The sequence below is a fragment of the Phyllobates terribilis genome, unplaced genomic scaffold, assembly GCF_046119375.1.
Source record: "Phyllobates terribilis strain yellow unplaced genomic scaffold, ASM4611937v1 Scaffold_7__3_contigs__length_470593459, whole genome shotgun sequence".
Classification (NCBI taxonomy): domain Eukaryota; kingdom Metazoa; phylum Chordata; class Amphibia; order Anura; family Dendrobatidae; genus Phyllobates; species Phyllobates terribilis.
The window spans coordinates 157,386,743-157,412,073 of record NW_027362767.1 but is presented as its reverse complement, the minus strand read 5'-3'; the positions used below and the strand labels follow the sequence as shown (position 1 = coordinate 157,412,073).

General features: G+C 34.5%; 1 long non-coding RNA gene across 1 annotated transcript in view; it reads left to right on the top strand.

The window, feature by feature from the left end:
• The first annotated feature begins 1,843 nt into the window (after positions 1 to 1,843).
• Positions 1,844 to 25,331, top strand: part of LOC141154070 (uncharacterized) — a 64,836-nt gene continuing 41,348 nt past the window's right edge. Inside the window, exons 1-3 of the long non-coding RNA XR_012247390.1 lie at positions 1,844 to 2,041; positions 3,016 to 4,312; positions 6,325 to 6,357. This is a non-coding gene — a long non-coding RNA (uncharacterized lncRNA). The remainder of the gene's footprint in view (positions 2,042 to 3,015; positions 4,313 to 6,324; positions 6,358 to 25,331) is intronic.

Here is a 25,331-nt window from a genome sequence, read left to right as displayed (position 1 = left end):
AAAAAAAAAAAAAAAAAAAAATCTGTGAAAAAAAAAGTTGCAAATATCAAAAATATCTAGACTAAGAATTGCAATTTTTTTTCTTGAAAATTACTTTAAAGGAAGAACAGTCACAGAAAAAGTGAGGAGTAATCGAAAAAGACGTGGTTCTCCCTTAGGGCATGTAAGGGGTTAATTTCAATATACCTGATTGAAGAAAAAAAAAAAGACTCCAAATACCAGGGACAGATAATGAATCCTTCCTACAGACTGCGAACAATGGTGAGATTGGCTCTTGTGCTGCTTTCTGATCACCTTTCGGCTTTGTCATCAGCGTCGGTTTACTGTTCCGCTTAGACGTTGTCGACAATGAAATGCTTGGTGCGTTGTGCGAGGAATTCACGCTGCAAACCCATCATTTATGCCATGCGAGCCTGCTATTACCATCACTTCTTATTATTAACTTCAACTGTTGTGTTATTACGGCACAGAAGCGCTTCATATCATTCTAGCTGTTTATTTTACCTACAAAGTTATATTGTGGCACCGTGTTAGCCAGAAAAATCGATGCAAGTACTTGTATGCCAAAAAATGACAAAAGTCATATCACCCCAAGAATACTTTTGTCATTTTTGGCATACAAGTATTTACACCTACAAACTCTAAAAGTCCAAAATGTTATTTCGATTTAAAAAAAAAAAAAAAAATCAATAAAGTAATAATAAAAAAAAAAATGGCCACTTACGTCCTCAGGCTGAACTGTTTTTTTTTTCTGTTGGAAAATATAGAATTTCAGTTAGATGTAACTGGTATTTGTTGCCATTATCCAAAACATTCATACCTAGCAAAATCATGTTACATTGTAAAATGTATTTTTTATACATTGATATCTGTAAATATATATACACACACATATACATTTATATGCCTGCATATATATATATACACACATCCATATGCACACATATATACACATATACATACATGTTTGACTATATAGATATATATGCATACATATATATATGTATACACACACATTTGTATATATATATATATACAGTATCTGTGTACATTTCTATGCATACTTATAAATGTACACATATATAAGTATATATACACGTTTGACTGTATATACACATACACAAATATATGCATACATATAAATGTGCAAAAAGATATGCACAAATATATATACTCATGTTTGACTATATATACAGAGTATATGTATACATTTCTATGCATACATACAAATATACATCTATATATACACACATGTGTTTGAATATATGTATATTTGTATGTATACACACACATACATTTATATAGATAAATGTAAATAAAGATATTCATATATATACACAAACACACGTGTCTATATATATAGATTTATATAGAATTATATATATGTATATATTTTTTATATATACATATATATATATATAAATATATATTTATATATCTTTCTGGATCTGTCTTCGAAGGATGTCTATCAATTTTGTTGGTCCTTGAAGAAAAATAGAATATCATCTAGGATTCTGAGAAAAGATGCAGATGTGTTCTGAAAAAAATAATGCTGCTGTAACCTACACTCCCATACTGTGCACAGGATTTCAAATTTGCATATATGCTAATGAGACTATAATGATCAGTCAGATAGGCATGCCTGTAAGGACTCAATTACAATAAATACATAGAAAAGGTGAAAAAAAATATATATTCCCACCCTTTGAAACAAAATCCCTTCTGTTGCTTAGACCACCCTTTACCACATCTGCATATCATTTTTTTTTTTTTAAATATAATACGTCTACTTTACGTATAAGCTACGTGGACGTGGAGTGTTCCTTTGTAGTTCATGTATCCTTACGCCGTGTCAGTTCCCCCTTTTTCCTCGCAAGGAGCTTCCTTCCACTCTCCACAACGATCCCATTTTCTTCAAGAGCTTTCCCCTCAAAGACCAGAGAAAGAAAACAAGAGGGGGAAATATATTTCGCAATCGGGTAAAATGACTTTCGAAGACGTATTCTACTTGGAATTAATTTTTTACATCTGCCGTTTGTAGGTAAGCTTATAAAATTCTCTATTCCTGGCATACAATAGGATCACGACGTAGCTACGGGAGAAATTAGGATAAAATAGTACTGTGTGCCGTTGGAAAACAAAATGATCACAAGTATTTAAAAAATTGCATCAAATTTTTCAAATTCAAAAACGGAGAAAAAAATTGTAACATTTTGGTAAAATTGTAAATTCCGTAAACAGTACAGTAAAGAGATTTTTTTTTTTTTAGGTAAAAAAGGGAAAGCAATCAAGAGGTGTCTGTAGTTAATTATAATTATATGCCTCTTAGCTTCCTTTCGGCTAATGAGCATTTTTTTTTTAACAAGGTGGTGTAAGGGGGGGGGGGTGGGGGAAGGGTCACATGGGTTTATGGAAGGCGTGCTTAAATCGGCTCCCAGGGAGTGCTAACAATATGAAAAGATTTCTCTGAACAAAAGACAGAGACACAAGAGGCTCAAATTATCCAACTTGGTGAGAAAATAATATTAATATATCCACAGACGGAAAAAAAAATTATAAGAAATTAAATTTTTTAAAAAAAAAAAATTGTCTAATTCAAATTTTAAATTTGTCAATTGATAATTTGTAGGATTTAATCTTAAAGTCAATAATAGGAACATAGAAAAGAAAAACTATAAAGATTTTGATTTGCTTCATTTGCCAAGGATATAACAAAAAACACCAGATTAAGTTGGTTTTTTTTAAGTTATAAAATATATATTTTTTCAATATTATAAAAAAAAAACAAAAAAACACCAGACTCACCTATATTTGGATCACTGCTGAAAATCCCCCCCAAAAAAGGAATCATGCAGTAATGTGGTGACAATTTTGTAGAGGTGGTTGATAAAAAAACAGAATATCCTAATTTTTTAAAAATAAAAAATGTTGGAAAGTCGTAAAAAAGTAGTTGAAATAATCCATATCTTTCTGATTTTTTTTTTCCTTTTTTTGTTTTAATCTGTCCACAATCAGAGCAGAGGAGATATGGTGGACCCATTTGGCAGAAGCTGGTATTTTGAAGCCGTAAGTATGGGAATTGTTTATTTAGCTGAAAGGACCGGCCATGCAAATTTTCTTGGCTAATTATGCCGGTATGGAAGTCTGGGTACTTCAAATGCATTAAAAAAAAAACACACACACACAAGGGTTTAGTCAGTGGAACAAAACAAGCGTTGGAATTGAAGGCTGGTCTATGGGAGAGAACAGGGTGTCTGCGAGGGCCTTTTGACAATGAACTTGAGACATCTCATTAACATTCAGTAGACTGCCTGTCAAGTTCAGGACTTACTGAGTTCCCAGGCAAGAAGACAGAAAAGTGAATTCATTGTGCATTTTCTACGGACCATTAGTCCAACTTCCAAAGACGGTCTCAAAATGAGCCCTGGAAACCAGACGTAGGAGAAAAAAAAAGTGTACATACAAAACCTGCGAAGAAGGCAATTTATACACTTCTGGAAGAGCAAGGAGGACAATTCTTTTAGAGAACATATTGACCAAACTGTAAAGTAAAAAAAAAAAAATTAGTATATAATGGTCATTCAAAATGACTTCCATTTGAAATTTTTATTTCGTAAAGGGAAAAATTACCAAAATTTTAAATTTTGTAAAAAAAAATTAGAGCCTAAGAATTTGATCTTCTTTTGTCTAAAAAAAAAATATTTTTTTTTTCTTCCTAAGAAGATTGAGTAGAATTTCTAAATTTGTGAAGTGAAGTATAAGGGGAGGGGACCGCACTATATTAGGTGCCTATAAGCCATCCCACACCCCTTCTTCTCCTTTCTTACCACTCCCCCTTGTTTGGTCATACCCCAATCAACATTTTCTTTGGTCAAAACTGAAAAGAATGCAAGGAGGAGCCAGAGGAGAAAGAAGTATTTATGTGAAAAGAGCCACGCTATGATTGTCTTTCACTCATTTTTTTTTTCTTGCCCGGGAGCTTCGGGTGTTGGAGAGGCTCTTGAAGTCTATAATTGTGGGGTATTTGTGTCTACTATGGAGCTGCATAATCGTTCGGCATGAAGACCTGACTTGTGGTGCAAAAAAAAAAAGGCTGTGGAGGCAGAGCAAAGCGCATAGGCGTAAAGAAAAGGACGGATTCTGAGACCCCCTCAAAAGCTGTGGAGAAAAATCCTGAATGGATAGCACCTTTTTACGTCACTCGGAGATGCAACCAACTGCCACAAGAGGGTAGGATGTCGGAGAAGACACTCATTTTCCTACCATCTCCAAGAATGCTGCATCCACCGGGGCGAAAAGCTGAGATTACACGGTGAGTAATATCTTTTTTTATTAGAATCTTTTTTTAAAATTTAGCCGTATGTTTCAATTATATTTACACCTTTAAGAAAGCAAATTCTTCTTCTACAAAATTGTTGTTTTTTTACATATGGCAATTTGGAAACCTGCTAATTAACTGATCTGTAGAGGATTTATGACGTTCCGATCAAGCGGCATAATTTAAGGCACAAGATCTCTTATAGGCATGTCTTAGCTGTAGGCAAAAAAAAAGAAAAATTCATGGTGACCGGAAATTTAACCCTGCGGCCCGAGCTTTGTACGGCATTACGAGCAGACATGGCATCTCTCTTCTCATTATAATCTTCCGTGCCAGCACTTAGCATCTTAATTTAACAGGATTGGGAGACGGAGAGGCAAAGTGGAATTGTGCCGGAACGATGGGCCCCCTATTATGTGTAAAGAAAAGGCCTAGACAAGCAGTGACTTCTTGTATACCTATTCTGCATTTTCACATATCAGGTTGTGTAAGACTGAAGTGACGGGAATTGGAAAAAGAAAATTTCCATTTAGAAGAGAGAATTAATTGCCATAAGAAAGATCAGTCAAAAATTAAAAAAAATAACCAATGAATTGAATGTAAACTCCCAAGTGTAATTTTTTCTATTTTTATTTATTTATAGAAAAAAATATTATTATTGTTATTATTATTCATATTATTTTTTTTTTTTAAAAAAAGAAGAAAAATAATATTTTTTTTCAGAATTGGCTTGCAGTGGTGTAGAGCCTAGGATGAAATAACTGCATGCTCTGTATTTTATACATCAGGCTTATATCAATGCATTTGGCTGTGGATTTTTGTGATTTGTAATAATTATTATAGTATTTTATAGGTCAGAGTGATATATAGATATAGATAGATAATAGATAAATGATAGATAATAGATAGATAGATAATAGATAGATAGATAGATGATAGATAGATAATAGATATATAGATAATAGATGATAGATAGATAATAGATAATAGATAGATAGATAATAGATAGATGATAGATAGATAGATAGATGATAGATAATAGATAGATAATAGATAGATAGATAGATGATAGATAGATAATAGATATATAGATAATAGATGATAGATAGATAATAGATAATAGATAGATAGATAATAGATAGATGATAGATAGATAGATAGATAGACAGACAGATATATAGATAATAGATAGATAATAGACAGATAATAGATAGATAGATAGATAATAGATAGATAATAGATAGATAATAGATAGATAATAGACAGATAATAGATAGATAGATAGATAATAGATAGATAATAGATAGATAGATAATAGATAGATAATATATAGATAGATAATAGATAGATAGACAGACAGATAGATAGATAATAGATATATAGATAATAGATGATAGATAGATAATAGATAATAGATAGATAGATAATAGATAGATAATAGATAGATAATAGATAGATAGATAATAGATAGATAATAGATAGATAGATAATAGATAGATAGACAGACAGATAGATAGATAATAGATAGATAATAGATAGATAAATAATGTATTGATAATAGATAGATAATACATAGATAGATAATGATAGATAGATAGATAGATAGATGATAGATAGATGATAGATAATAGATAGATAAATAGATACATAGATATGAGACAGATAGACTTCTAATTCCAGGTCTAGACATTTACTACTATGTATCTCTCACAGCTGATCCTAGCACGTAGAGTAGATAATCGCCCACATTGATTACCTTGTTACAGTTTATATTGATTATAGTAGATGTAATAATTGATACACAAGCAATAACCATCCCAGATGTCAGTGTTCCCTCGTACAATGCCGGTGGATGATGAGCAGGTCCATACATTATATTCCCTGTTACATTAATGGTGCCCCTGGTGCAGGCCGCAGTCTGCATATGGCGGGCTTACAACGGCTGCTTTCTTAAATATAACTTATATTTTTTGAAAAATAATTGTATTTCTTATTTTCTCTTTTAGAGACACAAGAGGGGGCAATTCAGGAGCAAAAAGGTATGAAAGCTTTAATTCTGCCACATGATTTTCTCTACAATATATTGTTTGTATTTGGTATAATATTTATAATTATTCTACTGTTTTATTATAAATACTAAGCAAAGCAACACCACCAAACCCTAAACTACAGGCATCCGGAAGTTACCAGACAGCTGACATCTATCCATCCAATATCAGTAATATCAATCTAACAAATTCTATGTACCGAATATATTTATCTATATATCTCTCTGACAACTGTCACTGTATTTCATATCTATTTATTTATCTATCATCTATCTCATATCTATCTATCTACCTGTAAGGACATACACATACTGCCCATGTTCCCCCTTGAAGACACATGTATCGTTGCTGTATATTTTAATGTGTATTGGGACATGCATTATTGATGATAGTGTTGTGTTCTGCCCAATAGTAGGGATAGTTAGGGTTAATGATTGGGACTAGCCCAGAGTGGGAGGGGCTAAGGTGAAGAGACAGAGACTGTTTCCTGTCAGGAAGACAGATTGGGCCCAGTGTGTCACAGAAGCCGACCTAAGGTCTGACTAGTCAGCAGAGCCACGTGATGTGGGTGTCCCTGATGACGTGAGTGTAGAGCGAGGCAGTGGATAGCGACATCCGCAGTAAAGAAAGGAAAGTGGTCAAAGGACAGAGTGATGCACCAGAGACGGGTCCTGGGAGAGGACGCCTTGCAGAACAGCCCTGAGACAGAGAGGTGACAGGCCAGAACGGAACAGGGAATGTGAGAAGAGAGTGCCCCGGGCGGGAGTGCCAAAGAATCAGCAAGTGCAGAAGCTAAGTACCGGCCATAGTGGAAAACTAGGTCCCCTAAGGGAGAGGAAGATGCAGGACCGCGGGTTGAAGACAGGACTGTCACTTACTGGACTGTAGTACTAAGCTGAGCTGTGGGGAAGACAGAGGACCTGGAGGCAGAAACAAGTAAGCCTAGAAGAGGTAGAGAGACGGCGTGGGAAGATGCTCCGTGGTGTAAAGGAAACGTTTGTGACGTTATGCAACAGCTATCTATTGTACATAATCTCCACCAAGTTATCATCTATCTATCATCTATCATCTATCTATCATCTATTTATTATCTATCTATCATCTATCTATCATCTATTTATTATCTATCTATCATCTATCATCTATCTATCATCTATTTATTATCTATCTATTATTTATCTATTATCTATCTATTATCTATCTATTATCTATCTATCTATCTATCTATTATCTATCTATATATTATTTATATATTATCTATCTATTATCTATCTATCTATCTATCTATCATCTATCTATTATCTATTATCTATCTATTATCTATCTATTATCTATATATCTATTATCTATTATCTATCTATTATCTATCATCTATCTATTATCTATTATCTATCTATTATCTATCTATATGTCTATTATATATTACCTAATCTGTTATCTATTATCTATCTATCATCTATCTATCTATTTATCATCTATCTATTATCAATCTATCTATTTTCTACCATCTATCTATCTATCATCTATCTATTATCTATTATCTATCATCTATCTATTATCCATCTATCTATTATCTATCCATCTATCTATCATCTATCTATCTATCTATCATCTATCTATCATCTATCTATCATCTATCTATCATCTATTATCTATCATCCATTATCTATTATCTATCTATTATCTATATATCTCTCTATCTATCTATCTATCATCTATCTATCTATCTATCTATCTATCTATCTATTATCTATCTATTATCTATCTATCTCTCTATCTATCTACCATCTATCTATCTATCATCTATTTATCTATTATCTATCTATCATCTATCTATCATCTATTATCTATTATCTATCATCTATCTATCAATTTATCATCTATCTATTATCAATCTATCTATTTTCTACCATCTATCTATCTATCATCTATCTATTATCTATTATCTATCATCTATCTATTATCCATCTATCTATTATCTATCCATCTATCTATCATCTATCTATCATCTATCTATCATCTATTATCTATCATCCATTATCTATTATCTATCTATTATCTATCATCTATTATCTATCTATTATCTATCTACCATCTATCTATCTATTATCTATCTATCTATCTATCTATTATCTATCTATTATCTATCATCTATTATCTATCTATTATCTATCATCTATCTATCTATTATCTATCTATCATCTATTATCTATCATCTATCTATCTATTATCTATCTATCATCTATCTATCATCTATTATCTATCTATCTATTATCTATCTATCTATTATCTATCATCTATCTATCCTTCTATCTATTATCTATCTATCATCTATCTATCTATTATCTATCTATTATCTATCTATCTATCTATTATCTATCTATTATCTATCTATCTATCTATCTATCTATCTATCTATTATCTATCATCTATCTATTATCTATCTATTATCTATCTATTATCTATCTATCTATCTATCTATTATCTATCTATTATATATCTATCTATTATCCATCTATCTATTATCTATCCATCTATCTATCATCTATTATCTATCATCCATTATCTATTATCTATCTATTATTTATTATCTATCTATCTATCTATCTATCTATTATCTATCTATTATTTATTATCTCTCTATCTATCTATCTATCTATCTATCTATCTATCTATCTATCTATTATCTATCTATTATCTATCATCTATCTATCCTTCTATCTATCTATTATCTATCTATCTATTATCTATCTATCTATTATCTATTATCTATCTATCTCTTCACCTATATATCTTAGAGACAAAACTGTAACGTAAGAAGAAAATATTCACACACAATGGTGCTTACAAGCAAAGGCGAGAAAGTGAATCCCAGGAGGAGGCGCTCCCAGGCTGTAATTACATACAACAGCTAATATACCGTATTATAAAGCAGGGGAGGGCACTATGTGGCGGAGCACAATGGAGCCCAACATCACCGCGTCTGACAGTGCTGGATAATAGCAGAAGAGCAGATCTGCCTCTAATAGTATAGAAACGAGCTCTACAATGTGTTATTTATGTACTATAAACAGGGTGTATACAATCACATACACACAGGTATATACAATCACATACACACAGGTATATACAGTCACATACACACAGGTATATACAATCACATACACACAGGTATATACAGTCACATACACACAGGTATATACAATCACATACACACAGGTATATACAATCACATACACACAGGTATATACAGTCACATACACACAGGTATATACAATCACATACACACAGGTATATACAGCCACATACACACAGGTATATACAATCACATACACACAGGTATATACAGTCACATACACACAGGTATATACAATCACATACACACAGGTATATACAGCCACATACACACAGGTATATACAGCCACATACACACAGGTATATACAGCCACATACACACAGGTATATACAGTCACATACACCCAGGTATATACAGTCACATACACACAGGTATATACAGTCACATACACACAGGTATATACAATCACATACACACAGGTATATACAAATCACATACACACAGGTATATACAATCACATACACACAGGTATATACAGTCACATACACACAGGTATATACAAATCACATACACACAGGTATATACAATCACATACACACAGGTATATACAATCACATACACACAGGTATATACAGCCACAAACACACAGGTATATACAGCCACATACACACAGGTATATACAATCACATACACACAGGTATATACAATCACATACACACAGGTATATACAATCACATACACACAGGTATACACAGTCACATACACCCAGGTATATACAATCACATACACACAGGTATATACAATCACATACACACAGGTATATACAATCACATACACACAGGTATATACAGTCACATACACACAGGTATATACAATCACATACACACAGGTATATACAGCCACATACACACAGGTATATACAATCACATACACACAGGTATACACAGTCACATACACCCAGGTATATACAGTCACATACACACAGGTATATACAGTCACATACACACAGGTATATACAATCACATACACACAGGTATATACAAATCACATACACACAGGTATATACAATCACATACACACAGGTATATACAGCCACATACACACAGGTATATACAATCACATACACACAGGTATATACAGCCACATACACACAGGTATATACAGTCACATACACACAGGTATATACAGTCACATACACACAGGTATATACAGCCACATACACACAGGTATATACAATCACATACACACAGGTATACACAATCACATACACACAGGTATATACAATCACATACACACAGGTATATACAGTCACATACACACAGGTATATACAGCCACATACACACAGGTATATACAATCACATACACACAGGTATATACAGCCACATACACACAGGTATATACAGCCACATACACCCAGGTATATACAATCACATACACACAGGTATATACAGTCACATACACACAGGTATATACAGCCACATACACACAGGTATATACAATCACATACACACAGGTATATACAGCCACATACACACAGGTATATACAATCACATACACACAGGTATATACAATCACATACACACAGGTATATACAATCACATACACCCAGGTATATACAATCACATACACACAGGTATATACAATCACATACACACAGGTATATACAATCACATACACACAGGTATATACAGCCACATACACACAGGTATATACAATCACATACACACAGGTATATACAGTCACATACACACAGGTATATACAGCCACATACACACAGGTATATACAATCACATACACACAGGTATACACAGTCACATACACACAGGTATATACAATCACATACACAGAGGTATATACAATCACATACACAGAGGTATATACAGCCACATACACAGAGGTATATACAGTCACATACACACAGGTATATACAATCACATACACAGAGGTATATACAATCACATACACAGAGGTATATACAGCCACATACACAGAGGTATATACAGTCACATACACACAGGTATATACAAATCACATACACACAGGTATATACAGTCACATACACACAGGTATATACAATCACATACACCCAGGTATATACAATCACATACACCCAGGTATATACAATCACATACACACAGGTATATACAATCACATACACAGAGGTATATACAGCCACATACACAGAGGTATATACAGTCACATACACACAGGTATATACAAATCACATACACACAGGTATATACAGTCACATACACACAGGTATATACAATCACATACACAGGTATATACAGTCACATACACACAGGTATATACAGCCACATACACACAGGTATATACAATCACATACACACAGGTATATACAGCCACATACACACAGGTATATACAGCCACATACACCCAGGTATATACAATCACATACACACAGGTATATACAATCACATACACCCAGGTATATACAATCACATACACACAGGTATATACAATCACATACACCCAGGTATATACAATCACATACACACAGGTATATACAGCCACATACACACAGGTATATACAATCACATACACACAGGTATATACAGTCACATACACACAGGTATATACAGCCACATACACACAGGTATATACAATCACATACACACAGGTATACACAGTCACATACACACAGGTATATACAATCACATACACAGAGGTATATACAATCACATACACAGAGGTATATACAGCCACATACACAGAGGTATATACAGTCACATACACACAGGTATATACAATCACATACACAGAGGTATATACAATCACATACACAGAGGTATATACAGCCACATACACAGAGGTATATACAGTCACATACACACAGGTATATACAAATCACATACACACAGGTATATACAGTCACATACACACAGGTATATACAATCACATACACAGGTATATACAGCCACATACACAGAGGTATATACAATCACATACACACAGGTATATACAATCACATACACACAGGTATGTACAGTCACATACACACAGGTATATACAATCACATACACACAGGTATATACAATCACATACACACAGGTATATACAATCACATACACACAGGTATGTACAGTCACATACACACAGGTATATACAATCACATACACACAGGTATATACAATCACATACACAGAGGTATATACAATCACATACACACAGGTATATACAATCACATAGACACAGGTATATACAGTCACATACACAGGTATATACAGCCACATACACACAGGTATATACAATCACATACACACAGGTATATACAGTCACATACACACAGGTATATACAATCACATACACACAGGTATGTACAGTCACATACACACAGGTATATACAATCACATACACACAGGTATATACAGTCACATACACACAGGTATATACAATCACATACACACAGGTATATACAATCACATAGACACAGGTATATACAGTCACATACACAGGTATATACAGCCACATACACACAGGTATATACAATCACATACACACAGGTATATACAGTCACATACACACAGGTATATACAATCACATACACACAGGTATGTACAGTCACATACACACAGGTATATACAATCACATACACACAGGTATATACAGTCACATACACACAGGTATATACAATCACATACACACAGGTATATACAATCACATAGACACAGGTATATACAGTCACATACACAGGTATATACAGCCACATACACACAGGTATATACAATCACATACACAGAGGTATATACAATCACATACACACAGGTATATACAATCACATACACACAGGTATATACAATCACATACACACATGTATATACAATCACATACACACAGGTATATACAATCACATACACACAGGTATATACAATCACATACACACAGGTATGTACAGTCACATACACACAGGTATATACAATCACATACACAGAGGTATATACAATCACATACACACAGGTATATACAATCACATACACACAGGTATATACAGTCACATACACACAGGTATATACAATCACATACACACAGGTATATACAGTCACATACACACAGGTATATACAGTCACATACACACAGGTATATACAATCACATACACACAGGTATATACAGTCACATACACACAGGTATATACAGTCACATACACACAGGTATATACAATCACATACACACAGGTATATACAATCACATACACAGAGGTATATACAATCACATACACACAGGTATATACAGTCACATACACACAGGTATATACAGTCACATACACAGAGGTATATACAATCACATACACACAGGTATATACAATCACATACACAGGTATATACAATCACATACACACAGGTATATACAGTCACATACACACAGGTATATACAGTCACATACACACAGGTATATACAGTCACATACACAGAGGTATATACAATCACATACACACAGGTATATACAATCACATACACAGGTATATACAATCACATACACACAGGTATATACAGCCACATACACACAGGTATATACAGCCAAATACACACAGGTATATACAGCCACATACACAGGTATATACAATCACATACACACAGGTATATACAGTCACATACACACAGGTATATACAATCACATACACACAGGTATATACAATCACATACACCCAGGTATATACAGTCACATACACAGGTATATACAATCACATACACACAGGTATATACAGTCACATACACACAGGTATATACAATCACATACACACAGGTATATACAATCACATACACACAGGTATATACAATCACATACACAGAGGTATATACAATCACATACACACAGGTATATACAATCACATACACACAGGTATATACAATCACATACACAGAGGTATATACAATCACATACACACAGGTATATACAGCCACATACACAGAGGTATATACAGACACATACACACAGGTATATACAATCACATACACACAGGTATACACAGTCACATACACACAGGTATATACAATCACATACACACAGGTATATACAGCCAGATACACACAGGTATATACAAATCACATACACACAGGTATATACAATCACATACACACAGGAATATACAATCACATACACAGAGGTATATACAATCACATACACACAGGTATATACAATCACATACACACAGGTATATACAATCACATACACACAGGTATATACAATCACATACACACAGGTATATACAATCACATACACACAGGTATATACAATCACATACACACAGGTATATACAATCACATACACACAGGTATATACAATCACATACACAGAGGTATATACAAATCACATACACAGAGGTATATACAGTCACATACACACAGGTATATACAATCACATACACCCAGGTATATACAATCACATACACACAGGTATATACAATCACATACACACAGGTATATACAATCACATACACACAGGTATATACAGCCACATACACACAGGTATATACAATCACATAGACACAGGTATATACAATCACATACACACAGGTATATACAGCCACATACACACAGGTATATACAATCACATACACACAGGTATATACAATCACATACACAGAGGTATATACAAATCACATACACAGGTATATACAATCACATACACACAGGTATATACAATCACATACACAGAGGTATATACAATCACATACACAGAGGTATATACAGCCACATACACCCAGGTATATACAATCACATACACCCAGGTATATACAATCACATACACACAGGTATATACAATCACATACACACAGGTATATACAGCCACATACACCCAGGTATATACAATCACATACACACAGGTATATACAATCACATACACACAGGTATATACAATCACATACACACAGGTATATACAATCACATACACACAGGTATATACAATCACATACACGGGTATATACAATCACATACACCCAGGTATATACAATCACATACACACAGGTATATACAGCCACATATACACAGGTATATACAATCACATACACACAGGTATATACAGTCACATACACACAGGTATATACAGCCACATACACCCAGGTATATACAATCACATACACACAGGTATACACAGTCACATACACACAGGTATATACAATCACATACACAGAGGTATATACAATCACATACACAGAGGTATATACAGCCACATACACAGAGGTATATACAGTCACATACACACAGGTATATACAATCACATACACAGAGGTATATACAATCACATACACAGAGGTATATACAGCCACATACACAGAGGTATATACAGTCACATACACACAGGTATATACAAATCACATACACACAGGTATATACAGTCACATACACACAGGTATATACAATCACATACACAGGTATATACAGCCACATACACACAGGTATATACAATCACATACACACAGGTATGTACAGTCACATACACACAGGTATATACAATCACATACACACAGGTATATACAATCACATACACACAGGTATGTACAGTCACATACACACAGGTATATACAATCACATACACACAGGTATATACAATCACATACACATAGGTATATACAATCACATACACACAGGTATATACAATCACATACACACAGGTATATACAATCACATAGACACAGGTATATACAGTCACATACACAGGTATATACAGCCACATACACACAGGTATATACAATCACATACACACAGGTATATACAGTCACATACACACAGGTATATACAATCACATACACACAGGTATGTACAGTCACATACACACAGGTATATACAATCACATACACACAGGTATATACAATCACATACACAGAGGTATATACAATCACATACACACAGGTATATACAATCACATACACACAGGTATATACAATCACATACACAGAGGTATATACAATCACATACACACAGGTATATACAATCACATACACACAGGTATATACAATCACATACACACAGGTATGTACAGTCACATACACACAGGTATATACAATCACATACACAGAGGTATATACAATCACATACACACAGGTATATACAATCACATACACACAGGTATATACAGTCACATACACACAGGTATATACAATCACATACACACAGGTATATACAATCACATACACAGAGGTATATACAATCACATACACACAGGTATATACAGTCACATACACACAGGTATATACAGTCACATACACAGAGGTATATACAATCACATACACACAGGTATATACAATCACATACACAGGTATATACAATCACATACACACAGGTATATACAGTCACATACACACAGGTATAAACAGTCACATACACACAGGTATATACAGTCACATACACAGAGGTATATACAATCACATACACACAGGTATATACAATCACATACACAGGTATATACAATCACATACACACAGGTATATACAGCCACATACACACAGGTATATACAATCACATACACCCAGGTATATACAGTCACATACACAGGTATATACAATCACATACACACAGGTATATACAGTCACATACACACAGGTATATACAATCACATACACACAGGTATATGCAATCACATACACACAGGTATATACAATCACATACACAGAGGTATATACAATCACATACACACAGGTATATACAATCACATACACACAGGTATATACAATCACATACACAGAGGTATATACAATCACATACACACAGGTATATACAGCCACATACACAGTGGTATATACAGCCACATACACACAGGTATATACAATCACATACACACAGGTATACACAGTCACATACACACAGGTATATACAATCACATACACACAGGTATGTACAGTCACATACACACAGGTATATACAATCACATACACACAGGAATATACAATCACATACACAGAGGTATATACAATCACATACACCCAGGTATATACAATCACATACACACAGGTATATACAATCACATACACACAGGTATATACAATCACATACACACAGGTATATACAATCACATACACACAGGTATATACAATCACATACACAGAGGTATATACAAATCACATACACAGGTATATACAATCACATACACACAGGTATATACAGTCACATACACACAGGTATATACAATCACATACACAGAGGTATATACAATCACATACACAGGTATATACAATCACATACACACAGGTATATACAATCACATACACACAGGTATATACAGTCACATACACACAGGTATATACAATCACATACACAGAGGTATATACAAATCACATACACAGGTATATACAATCACATACACACAGGTATATACAATCACATACACACAGGTATATACAATCACATACACAGAGGTATATACAATCACATACACAGAGGTATATACAGCCACATACACACAGGTATATACAATCACATACACCCAGGTATATACAGTCACATACACACAGGTATATACAGCCACATACACCCAGGTATATACAATCACATACACACAGGTATATACAATCACATACACACAGGTATATACAATCACATACACAGGTATATACAGCCACATACACACAGGTATATACAATCACATACACACAGGTATGTACAGTCACATACACACAGGTATATACAGCCACATACACACAGGTATATACAATCACATACACACAGGTATATACAATCACATACACACAGGTATATACAATCACATACACCGAGGTATATACAGTCACATACACACAGGTATATACAGCCACATACACCCAGGTATATACAATCACATACACACAGGTATATACAATCACATACACACAGGTATATACAATCACATACACAGGTATATACAGCCACATACACACAGGTATATACAATCACATACACACAGGTATGTACAGTCACATACACACAGGTATATACAGCCACATACACACAGGTATATACAATCACATACACACAGGTATATACAATCACATACACACAGGTATATACAGTCACATACACACAGGTATATACAGCCACATACACACAGGTATATACAATCACATACACACAGGTATATACAATCACATACACACAGGTATATACAGCCACATACACACAGGTATATACAGCCACATACACACAGGTATATACAATCACATATACAGAGGTATATACAATCACATACACACAGGTATGTACAGTCACATACACACAGGTATATACAATCACATACACACAGGTATATACAATCACATACACACAGGTATGTACAGTCACATACACACAGGTATATACAATCACATATACAGAGGTATATACAATCACATACACACAGGTATGTACAGTCACATACACACAGGTATATACAATCACATACACACAGGTATATACAGTCACATACACACAGGTATATACAGTCACATACACACAGGTATATACAATCACATACACACAGGTATATACAGTCACATACACACAGGTATATACAGTCACATACACACAGGTATATACAATCACATACACACAGGTATATACAATCACATACACACAGGTATATACAATCACATACACACAGGTATATACAATCACATACACACAGGTATATACAATCACATACACACAGGTATATACAGCCACATACACACAGGTATATACAGTCACATACACACAGGTATATACAGTCACATACACAGAGGTATATACAATCACATACACACAGGTATATACAAGCACATACACACAGGTATATACAATCACATACACAGGTATATACAATCACATACACACAGATATATACAGTCACATACACACAGGTATATACAATCACATACACACAGGTATATACAATCACATACACAGGTATATACAATCACATACACACAGGTATATACAATCACATACACCCAGGTATGTACAGTCACATACACACAGGTATATACAATCACATACACACAGGTATATACAATCACATACACAGAGGTATATACAATCACATACACCCAGGTATATACAGTCACATACACACAGGTATATACAAATCACATACACACAGGTATATACAATCACATACACACAGGTATATACAATCACATACACACAGGTATATACAATCACATACACACAGGTATATACAATCACATACACACAGGTATATACAATCACATACACACAGGTATATACAATCACATACACAGGTATATACAATCACATACACACAGGTATATACAGTCACATACACACAGGTATATACAGCCACATACACACAGGTATATACAGTCACATACACACAGGTATATACAGTCACATACACAGAGGTATATACAATCACATACACACAGGTATACACAATCACATACACAGGTATATACAATCACATACACAGGTATATACAGCCACATACACACAGGTATACACAGTCACATACACACAGGTATATACAATCACATACACACAGGTATATACAATCACATACACACAGGTATACATAGTCACATACACACAGGTATATACAACCACATACACACAGGTATATACAATCACATACACACAGGTATATACAATCACATACACACAGGTATATACAATCACATACACACAGGTATATACAATCACATACACACAGGTATATACAATCACATACACACAGGAATATACAGTCACATACACACAGGTATATACAGTCACATACACACAGGTATATACAATCACATACACACAGGTATATACAATCACATACACAGAGGTATATACAATCACATACACACAGGTATATACAGTCACATACACACAGGTATATACAGTCACATACACAGGTATATACAGCCAGATACACACAGGTATATACAATCACATACACACAGGTATGTACAGTCACATACACACAGGTATATACAATCACATACACACAGGTATATACAATCACATACACAGAGGTATATACAATCACATACACACAGGTATATACAGTCACATACAAACAGGTATATACAGTCACATACACAGAGGTATATACAATCACATACACACAGGTATATACAATCATATACACAGGTATATACAATCACATACACAGAGGTATATACAATCACATACACACAGGTATATACAGTCACATACACACAGGTATATACAGTCACATACACACAGGTATATACAAATCACATACACACAGGTATATACAATCACATACACACAGGTATATACAGTCACATACACACAGGTATATACAGTCACATACACACAGGTATATACAGTCACATACACACAGGTATATACAGTCACATACACACAGTTATATACAATCACATACACACAGGTATATACAGTCACATACACACAGGTATATACAATCACATACACACAGGTATATACAGTCACATACACACAGGTATATACAGTCACATACACACAGGTATATACAGTCACATACACACAGGTATATACAATCACATACACACAGGTATATACAGCCACATACACACAGGTATATACAGCCACATACACACAGGTATATACAATCACATACACACAGGTATACACAGTCACATACACACAGGTATATACAGCCACATACACACAGGTATATACAGTCACATACACACAGGTATATACAGCCACATACACACAGGTATATACAATCACATACACACAGGTATATACAGTCACATACACACAGGTATATACAATCACATACACACAGGTATATACAATCACATACACACAGGTATATACAGCCACATACACACAGGTATATACAGCCACATACACACAGGTATATACAGCCACATACACACAGGTATATACAGTCACATACACACAGGTATATACAGTCACATACACACAGGTATATACAGTCACATACACACAGGTATATACAGCCACATACACACAGGTATATACAGCCACATACACACAGGTATATACAGCCACATACACACAGGTATATACAGCCACATACACACAGGTATATACAGTCACATACACACAGGTATATACAGCCACATACACACAGGTCTATACAGTCACATACACACAGGTATATACAAATCACATACACACAGGTATATACAATCACATACACACAGGTATATACAATCACATACACACAGGTATATACAATCACATACACAGAGGTATATACAATCACATACACACAGGTATATACAATCACATACACACAGGTATATACAATCACATACACACAGGTATATACAGCCACATACACACAGGTATATACAATCACATACACACAGGTATATACAGTCACATACACACAGGTATATACAGCCACATACACACAGGTATATACAATCACATACACACAGGTATACACAGTCACATACACACAGGTATATACAGCCACATACACACAGGTATATACAGTCACATACACACAGGTATATACAGCCACATACACACAGGTATATACAATCACATACACACAGGTATATACAGTCACATACACACAGGTATATACAATCACATACACACAGGTATATACAATCACATACACACAGGTATATACAGCCACATACACACAGGTATATACAGCCACATACACACAGGTATATACAGCCACATACACACAGGTATATACAGTCACATACACACAGGTATATACAGTCACATACACACAGGTATATACAGTCACATACACACAGGTATATACAGCCACATACACACAGGTATATACAGCCACATACACACAGGTATATACAGCCACATACACACAGGTATATACAGCCACATACACACAGGTATATACAGTCACATACACACAGGTATATACAGCCACATACACACAGGTCTATACAGTCACATACACACAGGTATATACAAATCACATACACACAGGTATATACAATCACATACACACAGGTATATACAATCACATACACACAGGTATATACAATCACATACACAGAGGTATATACAATCACATACACACAGGTATATACAATCACATACACACAGGTATATACAATCACATACACACAGGTATATACAGCCACATACACACAGGTATATACAATCACATACACACAGGTATATACAGTCACATACACACAGGTATATACAGTCACATACACACAGGTATATACAAATCACATACACACAGGTATATACAGTCACATACACACAGGTATATACAATCACATACACACAGGTATATACAGTCACATACACACAGGTATATACAGTCACATACACACAGGTATATACAATCACATACACACAGGTATATACAATCACATACACACAGGTATATACAGCCACATACACACAGGTATATACAGCCACATACACACAGGTCTATACAGTCACATACACACAGGTATATACAGTCACATACACACAGGTATATACAGCCACATACACACAGGTATATACAGTCACATACACACAGGTATATACAGCCACATACACACAGGTATATACAGCCACATACACACAGGTATATGCAATCACATACACACAGGTCTATACAGTCACATACACACAGGTCTATACAATCACATACACACAGGTATATACAATCACATACACAGAGGTATATACAATCACATACACACAGGTATATACAAATCACATACACACAGGTATATACAATCACATACACACAGGTATATACAATCACATACACACAGGTATATACAGTCACATACACACAGGTATATACAGTCACATACACACAGGTATATACAATCACATACACACAGGTATATACAATCACATACACAGAGGTATATACAATCACATACACACAGGTATATACAGTCACATACACACAGGTATATACAGTCACATACACAGGTATATACAGCCACATACACACAGGTATATACAGTCACATACACACAGGTATATACAGCCACATACACACAGGTATATACAGCCACATACACACAGGTCTATACAGTCACATACACACAGGTATATACAGTCACATACACACAGGTATATACAATCACATACACAGAGGTATATACAATCACATACACACAGGTATATACAGTCACATACACACAGGTATATACAGTCACATACACAGGTATATACAGCCACATACACACAGGTATATACAATCACATACACACAGGTATGTACAGTCACATACACACAGGTATATACAATCACATACACACAGGTATATTCAATCACATACACAGAGGTATATACAATCACATACACACAGGTATATACAGTCACATACACACAGGTATATACAGTCACATACACAGAGGTATATACAATCACATACACACAGGTATATACAATCACATACACAGGTATATACAATCACATACACAGAGGTATATACAATCACATACACACAGGTATATACAGCCACATACACACAGGTATATACAGTCACATACACACAGGTATATACAAATCACATACACACAGGTATATACAATCACATACACACAGGTATATACAGTCACATACACACAGGTATATACAGTCACATACACACAGGTATATACAGTCACATACACACAGGTATATACAGTCACATACACACAGGTATATACAGTCACATACACACAGGTATATACAATCACATACACACAGGTATATACAATCACATACACACAGGTATATACAGCCACATACACACAGGTATATACAGTCACATACACACAGGTATATACAAATCACATACACACAGGTATATACAGTCACATACACACAGGTATATACAATCACATACACACAGGTATATACAGTCACATACACACAGGTATATACAGTCACATACACACAGGTATATACAATCACATACACACAGGTATATACAATCACATACACACAGGTATATACAATCACATACACACAGGTATATACAATCACATACACACAGGTATATACAGCCACATACACACAGGTCTATACAGTCACATACACACAGGTATATACAGTCACATACACACAGGTATATACAGCCACATACACACAGGTATATACAGTCACATACACACAGGTATATACAGCCACATACACACAGGTATATACAATCACATACACACAGGTGTATACAGCCACATACACACAGGTCTATACAGTCACATACACACAGGTCTATACAATCACATACACACAGGTATATACAATCACATACACAGAGGTATATACAATCACATACACACAGGTATATACAATCACATACACACAGGTATATACAATCACATACACACAGGTATATACAGCCACATACACACAGGTCTATACAGTCACATACACACAGGTATATACAGTCACATACACAGAGGTATATACAAATCACATACACAGAGGTATATACAAATCACATACACACAGGTGTATACAATCACATACACACAGGTATATACAATCACATACACACAGGTATATACAAATCACATACACACAGGTATATACAATCACATACACACAGGTATATACAATCACATACACACAGGAATATACAGTCACATACACAGAGGTATATACAATCACATACACACAGGTATATACAATCACATACACAGGTATATACAATCACATACACAGAGGTATATACAATCACATACACACAGGTATATACAGCCACATACACACAGGTATATACAGTCGCATACACACAGGTATATACAAATCACATACACACAGGTATATACAATCACATACACACAGGTATATACAGTCACATACACACAGGTATATACAGTCACATACACACAGGTATATACAGTCACATACACACAGGTATATACAGTCACATACACACAGGTATATACAGTCACATACACACAGGTATATACAATCACATACACACAGGTATATACAATCACATACACACAGGTATATACAGCCACATACACACAGGTATATACAGCCACATACACACAGGTATATACAATCACATAC